Consider the following 13,511-nt stretch of genomic DNA (forward strand, 5'->3'; position numbering starts at 1 on the left):
AGGTTTTTACTCTCCCTTGTTCCTGATTAGTAAGCCGGATGGCTCTTTCAGAACTATAATCAATTTGAGGAAGCTGAATTCCTTTATAAAACCTAAAACATTCAAAATGGAATCCATTCGTTCAGCTATAAAAAATCTATTTCCAAATTGTTACATGGTAGTATTGGATCTAAAAGATGCTTACTACCATATTCCCATTCATAATTCACACCAACAATTTCTTCGGGTAGCAGTTTGTATAGAGGGGCAAATTCGTCATTTACAATATAGAGCAATGCCCTTCGGGTTATCTATGGCCCCAAGGATTTTTACTAAGTTACTATCAGAAGTAATGTCCTTTTTACGGGTAAAGGATACTTTGGTCATTCCATATCTAGATGACCTGTTGATTGTAGGAAAGAGCCCCCTACAGTGTGAGCAGAGATTACGGGAAGTAGTCATATCCTTACAATCCCTGGGTTGGCTAGTTAATTGGGAAAAATCTAGACTTCAGCCTGTAACGTGTCAAAGATTCCTTGGGCTCCTTCTGGATTCCGTTGACCAGATTTGTAAACTGCCTGAGGATAAGAAATTCTCCATAGTTGATAAGGTGTCCTCAGCAATAAAAAGACGTAGTATGTCACTAAGACAGGTCATGTCATTGCTAGGCTCTCTAACATCGTGCATTCCTGTGGTACAGTGGGCACAGTTCCATACTAGGCAGCTACAAAAATTTGTATTGGAGGAGGACATTAAGAATAGAGGATGTCTGGATAGAACAGTTTTTCTAACATCGGAAGTATTACACTCCCTTAGGTGGTGGTTGGATCAGAATAATCTTTCAAAGGGGGTTCTATGGGTAATCACTCCTTCTAGTGTTGTGACCACAGATGCTAGTCCTGAAGGCTGGGGGGCACATTTTCAGGATCAATGGGTTCAGGATCTTTGGTCCAGCTCAGATCTTAATAATTCCTCGAATGTCAAGGAGTTGAGGGCGGTATATTACTCCCTTCTCCACTTTCTTCCCCAGCTCAGCGGCTCTCATACAAGAGTATTCTCCGACAACACCACTGCGGTGGCGTATCTGAACCATCAGGGAGGTACAAGGTCGGACAAACTCAGGGAGGTGGCATCAGACATCATGGAATTAGCCGAAGGTCATCTACTATCACTATCGGCAGTACACATCAGAGGCACAGACAACTTTCGTGCCGATTTCCTGAGCCGTCATACTCTTCATCAAGGGGAATGGATGCTGAGCAGGAAGATTTTCAAGGCAATAACAGCTCGATGGGGTGTTCCTCAAATAGACTTGTTTGCCACAAGAGCCAACCGTCAAGTCAAGATGTTTGCCTCTCTGAACAGGGAGGACAAGCCAGACATACTCGATGCCCTCCAGACGCCATGGACATTCGATCTGGCCTATGCTTTCCCTCCATGGAATCTATTACCTATAGTAATAAGAAAAATAAGGGAGGAGGGCGCAAAAGTTCTGTTGATAGCCCCATTTTGGCCCAAGAGGCCATGGTTCTCATGGCTGAGGGCGATGTCAGTGTCAGATCCATGGATTCTGCCTCAGTCCAAGGACCTGCTCTCTCAGGGTCCATTCCTCCATCCTCAGGCAAAGGGCATGAACTTAACTGCCTGGAGTTTGAGAGGCGGTTACTAAATCTCAGGGGGTTTTCTAATGGGTTAATCGATACTCTTATGAAGAGCAGAAAACCTTCAACTACCAGGATTTATGTTAGAATTTGGAGGAAATTCCTTCAATTTCATACTACACAATTTTACTCTGAGATTCCTATATTTCAAATATTAGAATTTCTACAAAAAGGGCTGGAATTAGGGCTCTCCGTGAGCACTCTGAAGGTGCAGGTTTCAGCATTAGGAGCTCTTTTTAATCATGACATTGCAGGAAATAAATGGATATCCCGGTTTATATCCGCTTGTGAAAGATCAAAACCAATTAACATTCCTCGGGTTCCTCAGTGGGATCTTTCGATAGTTTTGAATGCATTAACACAACCACCTTTTGAGCCTCTCCATACAGCCTCACTAAAGAACATTTCTTTGAAGACTGTTTTGCTAGTGGCATTAGTCTCTGCCAGAAGAGTGAGCGATCTCCATGCATTATCTATAGATCCTCCCTTTTTAACGGTAACATCAGATAGGATACTTTTAAAAACAGATCCTTGTTATCTCCCTAAGGTGGCTTCTACCTTTCATAGATCCCAGGAGATCTTGTTACCCACCTTTTATGAGAACCACTCAACTCCAGAAGAAGAAAGACTTCACACCCTAGATGTAAAAAGGTCTGTCCTGGCCTATTTAGGGAGAACTAGGGACTGGAGGAAGAGTAGGGCTCTCTTTGTGTCTTTCCAGGGTAAAACCAAGGGTGCCGGAGTCACAAAGAACACATTATCTCGCTGGATCAGAGAGGCCATAATCTTGGCGTATAAAGCTGGAGGGAAAGATCCTCCAATGCATGTGGGAGCGCACTCTACAAGAGCCTTGTCGACTTCCTGGGCAGAAAGGGCGAATGTGCCAATAGACCTTATATGTAAGGCTGCAACTTGGTCTTCACCAAATACCTTCTATAAGCATTATAGATTAGATCTATCCTCTGCTTCTGATCTAACTTTTGGTGTATCGGTCCTTGACTCAGTAAACCCACCCAGTCTATAGTCTCTGCAATTCTCTCTAGTGGGTGCTGTCGTGGCGAATAGAAAATACCGGATTACGTACCGGTAATGCTCTTTTATAGAGCCCACGACAGCACCCGTTCACATCCCTCCCTTTTCTGTATATAGTTGCACATGGTGCTTGTTTGGTGAGGTGTAAATATTAGAAAGATATAATATGAGGTTGTAAATATGTGTATATATGTATATACCTGAACCTGTTAACTAAAACTTGGCGGCGGTTCCTCCTATTCTCTGTAAAACAACTGAGGAGCGAGGGGGGGCCGCCCCTTTTATCTCTCTGTAGGTTTCCTGTTCCTAGGGGCGGATCCCCTCTCTCTAGTGGGTGCTGTCGTGGGCTCTATAAAAGAGCATTACCGGTACATAATCCGGTATTTTTTTTTTAGTTTTTATTTATTTTTTTGCATTCACACTCAGTCCATGTGGAAAAAACAACAAAAACCCTGCCATTTAAACATCCCAATTGAATGACATTGGTCGGTGTGCTGTCCCATTTTTACTCGTCAGCCCACTTCTGTATAATACGCTCCTCCTAACAAGTCCTGAGGGTGTAAAGGTTGACTGGTCTAAAGTCGATGCCATGAAAGAAAGAAATCTAAGCTGATCTTTATATTACTGGAGATTGACCTGAATTATTTTATTACACTTCTCTAGGTGAACATCCACAGTACACTGGCTGGAAACACGCGTATTGTATTTTGCGTAATATATTTCTTTAGCTAACTGCATATAGAGTTATATAGCGTTTATATTTATTAATACAGGGTTTATATAAGGACTTGTGTCTGATCATGGGGTTTCAGCAGTAAGAATCCATCATGTTAGTCACTTTATAGAATTGGTGACCATGAAAAGTCAAAATAAGATTTGTATTCCCATTTCCAAATTTCCCAAAAATATGCTATAGAGTAGATTTAGTGGTGACTAGTGATGAGCGAACGTGCTGGGATAAGGTGTTATCTGAGCATGCTCGGGTGCTAACTGAGTGTCTTTGGGGTGCTGGAAAAATATGTTTGAGTCCCTGCGGCTGTTTGACAGCCCAACACATGCAGAGATTGCCTAACAAACAAGAAATCCCTGCATGTGTTGAGTCTCGAACAGCCGCAGGGACTCGAACATATTATTTGAGCACCCCGAAGACACTCGGTTAGCACCTGAGCATGCTCAGATAACACCGTATCCCAGTCACTAGTGTTGATATCAGAGTAAAGTACAGTCTGAAGGCATACATCTGTGGTAACTGAATATATTGTATAATTTGTAATCCCCATCGTCCTATTTGTAATGCCAGGAAATATTCCCAACATTCCTGATAATGGTGTTCCCAAGGTTTCCAGCTTGCTTTGTAAATGACCTCTAACCTATGTAGGATCCACCAATGTAGTAATAGGGTCCCTTGTGGGCTTGTCATACTGGCAGAATATGACTACATTCATGCACATATCTAATGGCAGACTGCGCACAGGAGACGTATCCTCATCTTAATAAGTCTTAGGATCTCACGTTCTGTAAGTGGTCCATATAGAGAAGCCCAATTAAATAGTGACCTCCAAGATCTGCGTTCTAGGAATATTAACGGAGCATATCAGAAATAAAAATATGGCCGTATTTTGTGCATACGCTGCTTTTCTTTTATTTGTTACCTGTCTTGTAAAGAATCAGATAGTTGGGGTCTAGGTGATTAAATGCCGCCATCTCCATACATTATTCCCAATACTTGGCCAAGAGGTGCAGTGTAATTAGCGTTATGCAGGCGGATGTTAGACGCTCTCTTCATTGTTTCATATCTGAGGCTTTCTGCTGCCATAGATGACGTCATGGGCTCTCGGCTGGTGTGCACGGTGACTACTATTCGCCATCATTATGTACGCTGTCCTAAATACAGGATTTCAGGCTTTAGTATGCACGCTCACGGGTGCACTGTAAATCACCAGCCTTTTTCCTTTTTTGCACATTAGTTTCCCAGGGTAATTGTTGTCTTTACTGTTTGTGATCCCACTCTGGGTGTGTTCCCTGCTTTGCATTGTATCCCATCCCCCACAGACAGGCTGCAGTCTCTTCCCTGTGGCTGCCATGTACCCAGCCTCCTGGTTCCTGGACTTTGTCACCTGTCAGTGGTGACAGTCTGTGTCCCCTCTGCACCCGCTGCGGTGCCTCCTCAGCTGGCACACACAAGATAATTACCAATTAGGGCTCAGTCCATCTGCTCCTGTGTGACACTGGGTTTCCCTTCCCTTTAATTAAACGTCTGCTGTGCTGCTCAATCAATTAGCGGAACAGCAGCACACACGCAAGAGACCCCCAGCCTGTGTGTATGTCTTTATGGACTGCGTAGAGCGTCTTTGTGCTGATATGCGTCATGTCCTCACATTGCTAATACTGTATATTCTTGCCCCCTTTTTTTTTTTCTACTCTACATGCCCTATATGGATGAGCGTATTGGCACAAACCTCTTAATCACTGAGTCCAGGTTTATTATTCGTTCCCATCGTCACAGATCTATAATATCCAACCCCGCAGTATGCCAACGTTTTTGAAAGAATGGGTGGTTGTGAAGAGCTCACGAATACCGTGTGATCCATGTCATTGTAATATCAGTTCATGAAATGTCATCCCTCCTAAATATTCTACCTTCACTGGTGAGTGATAGTATTGAAATGTAGACCCTTTTAGAAAGCACCACAGCTCAGCCACGAAGCGCTGATCATGTAAAGTCACAAAGAGGGGCCTCCAAGTGCTGAGGAGCATTGTGCTTGAAGGCCACCAATGTTCTGCTCACTCCACGTGCACAAGAGAAGAATCTGAGGCCACTAAACGGGTGATCACCACACAGCAAACAGATAATCAAAATTTTATTGAGTGCAAAAACGTAAGATCAACACAATTAAAAACGTCACACGTGACTAAACACAGTTATTGCCCATAATAGGGTAATACCCATAACACAGTGAAACTGATAGTAAAGACCTAAATAGGTCAAAGATACAAGATACAAACAGCACATCACACCAATAAGTATGTATGGACAATCAAAAAGCATGAGGCTATACAAATATATAAACCATGCACTATATGGTCAAAAATGACACAACTGTTATCAAATCAAGCACCAATGAAAAAAATGTAAATATATATGTCCACATGAGATGAGCCTGTCTGTGCCTAAAAAGTTGCAGGATAACGGAGTGTAGTAACCCTCCAAATACCCAAACCACATGGGATCAGCACCTAAAGCCATCCGATAGGCGCTACATAAGTGTCCCCATAACTGAGGCTGAGACATGCCCACAAGGATGGGTCTGGAGGCCCAACTTGGGTGGGTGAGTTTGAAGAACATGATGGCTGCACAGAGCCCCAACATTGTTGTCTGACCCCACAAATGCTTTTCTGGATGAATGTGCAAAAGCTCCCACAGACTTTCTCCAAAATCTTGTAGTAAGTCTTAACCGGGAAGCTGTTGTAGTTGCAAATGCAGAACAACTCCATATTTATGCTCACTCCATAACTGCAGAGTCCAAAACTCCTCTGGCACTAACGTCAACACCAATGCTGTGTATCGGGGGCATCATGGCATGGATTTCAATGTCTGAGCAGCAGCATCCCAGACATCACCAAGCATAACATCAGGTTTCAGATGGAGTGGTCTAAAGCACCTGTGGAGCAAAGAAATTCGCTTATCTATTTTGACAGTCTGATGGGTCAGTCTGGGTTTGGCAAATGACAGAACATTACCTAGCAACTGTAAAGTTTGGTGGAGGAGGGATAATGCTATGAGATTGTTTTCAAGGATCTGCCCCTTGGCTCCAGTGAAGCAAAATCTTAATGCTTCAGCATACCAAGGCATTTTGGACGCTTGTAGCTTCCAATATTGCGCAGTTTGTGGAAATCCCCTTTTGGGAAAACATGACCGTGCAAAAAGCGAGGTCCCCAACAGCTTGGGTGGGTGAGTTTGCCATGGAAGAACATGATGGCTGCACAGAGCGCCAACATTGTTGTTTGACCCCACAAATGCTTTTCTGGATGAATGTGCAAAAGCTCCCACAGACCTCCAAAATCTTGAAGTAAGTCTTAACTGAAGAAGGGAAGCTGTTGTAGTTGCAAGTGCAATACAACTCCATATTTATGTCTAGATATAGAGCAGGAGTTCATTAAAAAGCAACGCATCTGAATGGGGTGCAGGGAGGGCATGTGACCTGGGTGCAGCCACCAGGGTGGCATCTGTCGGCTGCCTTTGACACAGTGGACCATTCCCTATTATTACAGACCCTCTCATCCCTTGGCATCACAGACTTGGCCCTATCCTGGATCTCATCATACCTAACAGACCGGACATTCAGCGTCTCCCACCCACACACCACCTCCTCACCTCGCCCACTATCTGTTGGAGTCCCACAAGGTTCAGTCCTAGGGCCCCTGCTCTTCTCCATTTACACCTTTGGCCTGGGACAGCTCATAGAATCTTATGACTTTCAATATCACCTCTATGCTGATGACACACAGATCTACATCTCTGGACCAGATATCACCTCCCTACTAAAGGTACCTTTACACTAAACGACTTACCAACGATCACGACCAGCAATACGACCTGGCCGTGATCGTTGGTAAGTCGTTGTGTGGTGGCTGGGGAGCTGTCACACAGACAGCTCTCTCCAGCGACCAACGATCAGGGGAACGACTTCGGCATCGTTGAAACTCTTCAACGATGCCGAAGTCCCCCTGCAGCACCCGGGGAACCAGGGTAAACATCGGGTTACTAAGTGCAGGGCCGCGCTTAGTAACCCGATATTTACCCTGGTTACCATTGTGATTGTGAAAATGTGATTTTCATATGGGTCACGTGGTGACGAGCTTCTATTCCTATGTTACTCAATGAATCAGGGGCTGTAGTTTTGCACTAAATATTGAGAATATTTGGGGGAGAAGCTAGTCGGCACGTGATTGTAATTGTGCAAATCGCATATGAGTGATCACATGGCGACTACTCGAAGCACGTAAGCTGTGTGTAGTAGGGGGCACCAAACTGAATATTTGCCCCAGGTGCAGGAAAATCTAGATTCTACTCTTCATCCTGTGGATGTAATGTGTAGGTGTCCCTATTGTCAATATAGCGTAGGTAAGATATAAAATATCTATATCCCATTTTGTATATTCATTTATTATAGTGGCATTTATTCCATGGCGCTTTACATGTGAGGAGGGGTATACATTAAAAAACAAGTACAATAATCTTAAGCAATACAAGTCACGCCGGTTACAGTAGGAGAGAGGACCCTGCCCGCGAGGGCTCACTATACAAGGGATGGGTGAGGATACAGTATTAATGTTTATGCATTTTCAAACTAGCACAAACATTAGGGGTGATATTATGGGGTTGACACGTCTCCACTGTAATCTGAATTCCGTGTGCTAATGAAGGATTATCAGGATGGCATATAAACTGAAGTTATGACATTATATCTTACATCTATATCATTCAATCCAATCTCAATGAAATCGAATTTACAGGTGTGAGGATTTAAAAACAAAAAAAAACAAAAGCAGTAGATTATTAATATTTTTTCCATATTATTTAGCCTCTCAGTGGCTAGTGGATCCTGAGTATGTAGGTAATTCCATGTTTTGTTGCCATTCTTTGGATAAAAACATTTTCTCTGAATCCTGTAGAATAAAATAGAGCAATGGCATTCCCAAGTTTAAGAAGATGTTAATAATATTATCATTATTATTATTATTTATATTACTCACTTATATAGCCTCATTAATTCCACAGCACTTTACCGACCTTATCGGCACTGTCCCCATTGGGGCTCACAATTAAAATTGAGCAAATATGTTCAGATTCAGTCGCCGAATCTGAATTTGCCATATTGGTAACCTGTTCGTGCCGAATTTATGTTTGTTGATCAGTTCCGAACATATTCGATAATTTCTACTCCCATTGACTCCAATGACGTTCGGCTGTGTTTGGCGAATATTGCAAAAACAATATTCGCTGCCGATCGTAATCGGAACCGAATTTTGAAAAATTCGCTCAACTCTACTCACAATCTAAATTCCCTATCAGTATGTCTTTGGAATGTGGGAGGAAACCGGAGAACCCGGAGGAAACCCACTCAAACACAGGGAGAACTTACAAACTCCATGCAGATGTTGTCCTTGGTGGGATTTGAATCCCGGAGTCCGGTGCTGCAAAGCAACAGTGCTAACCACTGAGCCGCCGTGCAAGAAAGCTATGACATTCTCTCACTACAGCTGACCCTTAGGTGTAATGCATGGTTAATTAGCCTATATAGCCATGATCGAGACCAGACTACCACTGTACATAGAAGGGTGTAATATGTCATTAGGTTCTCAAGCTCAGATATGCGTACCTCAGGTTACTTGTCATATGTTCTTTTGGGTATATGCTTGTGGTCCTGCAGTGCTTTAAAAGTACATCCACATGGGCCAGATATGCTGCAGAACTTGCAGCATAATACATTAAGGTCTCTTTCAGACAAGTGTATTGAAGGTCCAAGTACTGTCCACATGTGAAACGTGTAGCAAGCCCACAGCACAAGGACCAATGCGGTAGTTCACATGGACATTTTTACGAAATGACCAGTGGTCCCCACATTTAAAAAAAAAAAAAAACAGCATAATTACTTTTATGTGTTTTTCGGATCAGACTCACCCGTTATAAGTCAAGGGGTGTGTAAAAAAAAATCACATATGACTTACCATTAGAATTTAATGAATTTTTCATGGATCCATTGCTATTACTAACAAAAAGAAGTGTATGTGGCCTTTATTTATTAAATTATGGATGACAATACAGATGAAAAAATCACATGTTTCTCGGTCTCCCATGACAGCACTACGGAGAGAGGGGATCCGCCCTTCAGGGACAGGAAACCTACAGATAAAAGGGCGGTACCTCTCCCTCGCATCAGTTGGTTTCCTGTCCCTGAACAGGGAACCTCTTTCCGGTGGTACCTGTATGAAGACCGATGGACCGGGACCGGGCGGTCGAGTACCGGCAGCGAGGAGGCTCCTGCCGCGGCTTGTCCGGCTCCCGAAGCCGCCACCGCTGGAACCGAGGGGTTCTTCAGGGTGAGCGGAGGGAGAACGCCGCCGACTCTGAGAGAGGAAGGGGCGCTGGATCACCCGGAGCTTCTGTGCCGACAAGCGCACGCTCCGGGTGTACTAAGATGGCCGCCGCTCCGGAAATGCGGCAGGACTTCCGGGTCATCGCCGCGCGCATGCGCGGTAGCTTCTCTTCTCCCTGGACGTGACGCAGGACCGGAAGTGCGGGGGAACGCCGGAGGTGGCGCCAAATACAAATAGGGAGATGGTGCACACACAGTTGTCGCACCATCTCCCTGTAAATCATGGAGGACAGCGATCCACAGGAGCTGCAGCCTAGGCAGCAGCACCACAAGAAGACAGACCCTAAGAGCGCTAGGAGTGGGTCTAGCAGCCGTTCTACACAGCGCAGCAGGTCTGCTGCGAAGACTAGTTCACCTCCTCGGGAACCTTCCATTCCAGACCCAGGGCCCCCTCCAGAACCGGTACCTGCCTGCACGTCCGAATGGTGAGTGATCTTCGTGAATGTATATATTATAATAGGGCTCCCTCTTCTCCCTTAATAGGGAAAGAAGAAGCTGGAGAAAAGGAAAAACAAATCCTGCCCCATCTGTGACAAAGCTTTACCAGTAGCCTGGGACAAAAAGCTATGTAAATCCTGTATCCAGCGTGTGCTATGTGAGGAGACTCCCGACTTTGCATCAGAGCTAAAAAATATTATTAGATCTGAGGTTCAGAATGCTGTATCTTCCTCCAAAAAAGGAAAAGATAAAGTAAAGGAAACAGTACAATCCCACTCTGTCCGATCCTCATCTGATGACGCAGATTCGGACGACTCTGACTCCTCCCTATCCTCCTCCGAGGAAGATTCAGGCCGACATTGTTTTCCTCTCGAGGAAGTGGATGCCTTAGTAAGAGCTGTTAGGGCTACTATGGGGGTGGAGGAGCCTAAACCTGACAAAACAGCCCAAGATGTTATGTTTGGTGGCTTGGGACAAAAAAAACAGAAAACCTTTCCTTTAAATCCCAATGTCCAATCCCTAATTAAAAAAGAATGGGAAAAACCTGATAGGAGAAACTCTTCAGTACCCTCGCTTAAAAGAAAGTATCCCTTCGAAGATGACGCATCCACTTCCTGGGATAAGGCACCAAAGTTGGATGTAGCGGTGGCAAAAGCCTCGAAAAAATTTGCGCTCCCGTTCGAGGACATGGGTACCCTCAGAGACCCTTTAGATAAAAAAGCAGACACATTTCTTAAAGGGGCATGGGAGTCGGCTGGTGGTAGCTTGAGGCCTACTGTTGCGGCTACCTGCACCTCCAGATCTCTGATGGTATGGATCGATCAATTAGAGAGTCAAATTAGAGACGGGCTACCCAGGAATAAATTACTGGATTCTATCCCTGCAATCAGAGCAGCAGCAGCATTCCTGGCGGACTCCTCGGCAGACTCCGTACGGTTAACATCTAAGGCCGCTGCTCTCTCCAATGCAGCCAGAAGAACCTTATGGCTCAAAAGCTGGCCTGGGGATCTCCAGACAAAGCTTAAGCTATGTTCTATTCCGTGTGAAGGAAATTTTCTGTTTGGAGAGACCCTGGATGACATTCTCCAAAAAGCAGGAGACAAAAAGAAAGGGTTTCCAAATTTGGGCCCAGCCCCATTCAGGCAGTCCTTTCGGAATCGGAGATTTTTCCGCCGCAGACCCCCCAGGGAGCAGAATAAATGGGAAGAAGGCAGGAGAAGGGATAGAGGTTACCTCTTTGGCAACACCTCTCGTGACAAAAAACCCGCCAAATGACATTGTGCCTACGGTAGGGGGAAGACTCACATCTTTCCTTCCCGCTTGGGAGAAAATATCCAACAACACCTGGATTCCTGGATTCTAAACATCATACAGTACGGTCTAAAAATAGATTTTATTTCTTTTCCTCCCCGGAAGTACATAGAAACGAAAATAAGATCTTCAGTGGCAGAACAAGCAGCTTTAGAGAAAGAAATCATTTCCCTACTGCAAAAATCTGTAATTCAAGAAATCCCTCCTCAGGAAGTAGGAGAAGGGTTTTTCTCCCCTCTTTTTTTAGTACCAAAACCCGACGGGTCCTTTCGGACCATTATAAATCTAAAAAACCTGAACAAATATGTAAAAAATTACAAATTCAAAATGGAAACAATAAAGTCCACCATAAAAATCCTGTTTCCGAATTGCTACATGGTCGTGATAGACCTAACCGATGCATATTATCATGTGCCCATCTACAATCAGTCTCAAAAATTCCTGAGATTGGCAGTTTCCATAAAAGGACAATTAAGATTTTTTCAGTACAGAGCTCTTCCGTTCGGAATCTCTATAGCCCCTCGAATATTCACGAAGGTAATAGCGGAAATGATGGCCCACATAAGGGAACAAAATATATTAATAGTCCCTTACCTAGACGACTTTCTCATCGTAAGCAACTCGGCCCAAAGTTGCAAAGAACAGAGGGACCGGGTAATGACTATCTTGACGGACTTGGGGTGGCTCATAAACTTAAAAAAATCAAAGTTGGAACCCTGTCAAGTACAGGAGTTCCTAGGTCTGACATTAGACTCCCGAGTCCAAGAATGTCGTCTTCCAAACCCCAAAAAAGACAGCATATTAGCTATGATAACGCGAACTTTTCACCATCCTTCCATGACTCTAAGGAGAGCAATGTCGCTACTAGGCTCTCTGTCCTCATGCCTACCAGCGATACCCTTCGCACAGTTCCACACAAGAGAACTTCAGTGGCACGTACTCAAATGGCAGTCAATACTAAAGGACAACTTGGAAGGTCAAATCACCCTGAATTCCTCAGTTATTCATTCCCTTCGTTGGTGGGGGGAAACCCAAAACTTATCAAAGGGAGTTCCTTGGCTGACACAAATATCCCGGGTGATAACAACCGATGCGAGTCCCACAGGGTGGGGGGCTCACATGGGGGACAGAGTTGCTCAGGGAACCTGGTCAGTCCAGGAACTATCAGCATCCTCAAACCAAAAAGAACTTTGGGCAGTACTTCAAGCTCTTCTTTCTTTTCTGACCTATATTCGGGGACATCATGTCCGAATCTTTTCGGACAACAAAGTGACTGTAGCGTATATAAACCACCAGGGAGGAACAAGGTCTCGGGCACTCATGAGTTCTTCAGCCAAAATTTTCAACCTAGCGGAAGAAAATCTACTATCCCTCTCTGCGCTACACATTCAGGGTTCAAACAACGAGAGAGCAGATTACCTGAGTCGGTCTCAGTTAAAACAAGGCGAATGGTCTCTAAACCAATCCATCTACGATCAGATCACAAAAATGTGGGGAGCACCGACAATAGATCTATTCGCCAATCACAAAAACAAAAAAGTGAACAAATTCTGCTCACTGAACCCGGTAGGGAATCCACAGGCTCTAGATGCCTTTATGATTCCGTGGACCCAAAAATTAACGTATGCCTTTCCTCCAACTATTCTGATCCCGGCAGTCATTCGGAAAGTCAGAGAGGACAAAACGAAAATGATCCTCATAGCCCCGTTCTGGCCAAAAAGGACATGGTTCTCCTGGCTGAGGATGCTTTCGGTCTCGGACCCATGGGTCCTGCCGAATATACCAGACCTTCTACATCAAGGGCCGATCTTCCACCCACAGGAATCGAACTTACATTTGACAGCCTGGTTTTTGAACGGAGACTATTAAAAGAAAGAGGTTTCTCGGATAATTTAGTTACCACGTTGTTAAAAAGTAGAAAACCCATCAC

Source organism: Ranitomeya imitator, chromosome 2, assembly GCF_032444005.1.
Source record: "Ranitomeya imitator isolate aRanImi1 chromosome 2, aRanImi1.pri, whole genome shotgun sequence".
NCBI lineage: Eukaryota > Metazoa > Chordata > Amphibia > Anura > Dendrobatidae > Ranitomeya > Ranitomeya imitator.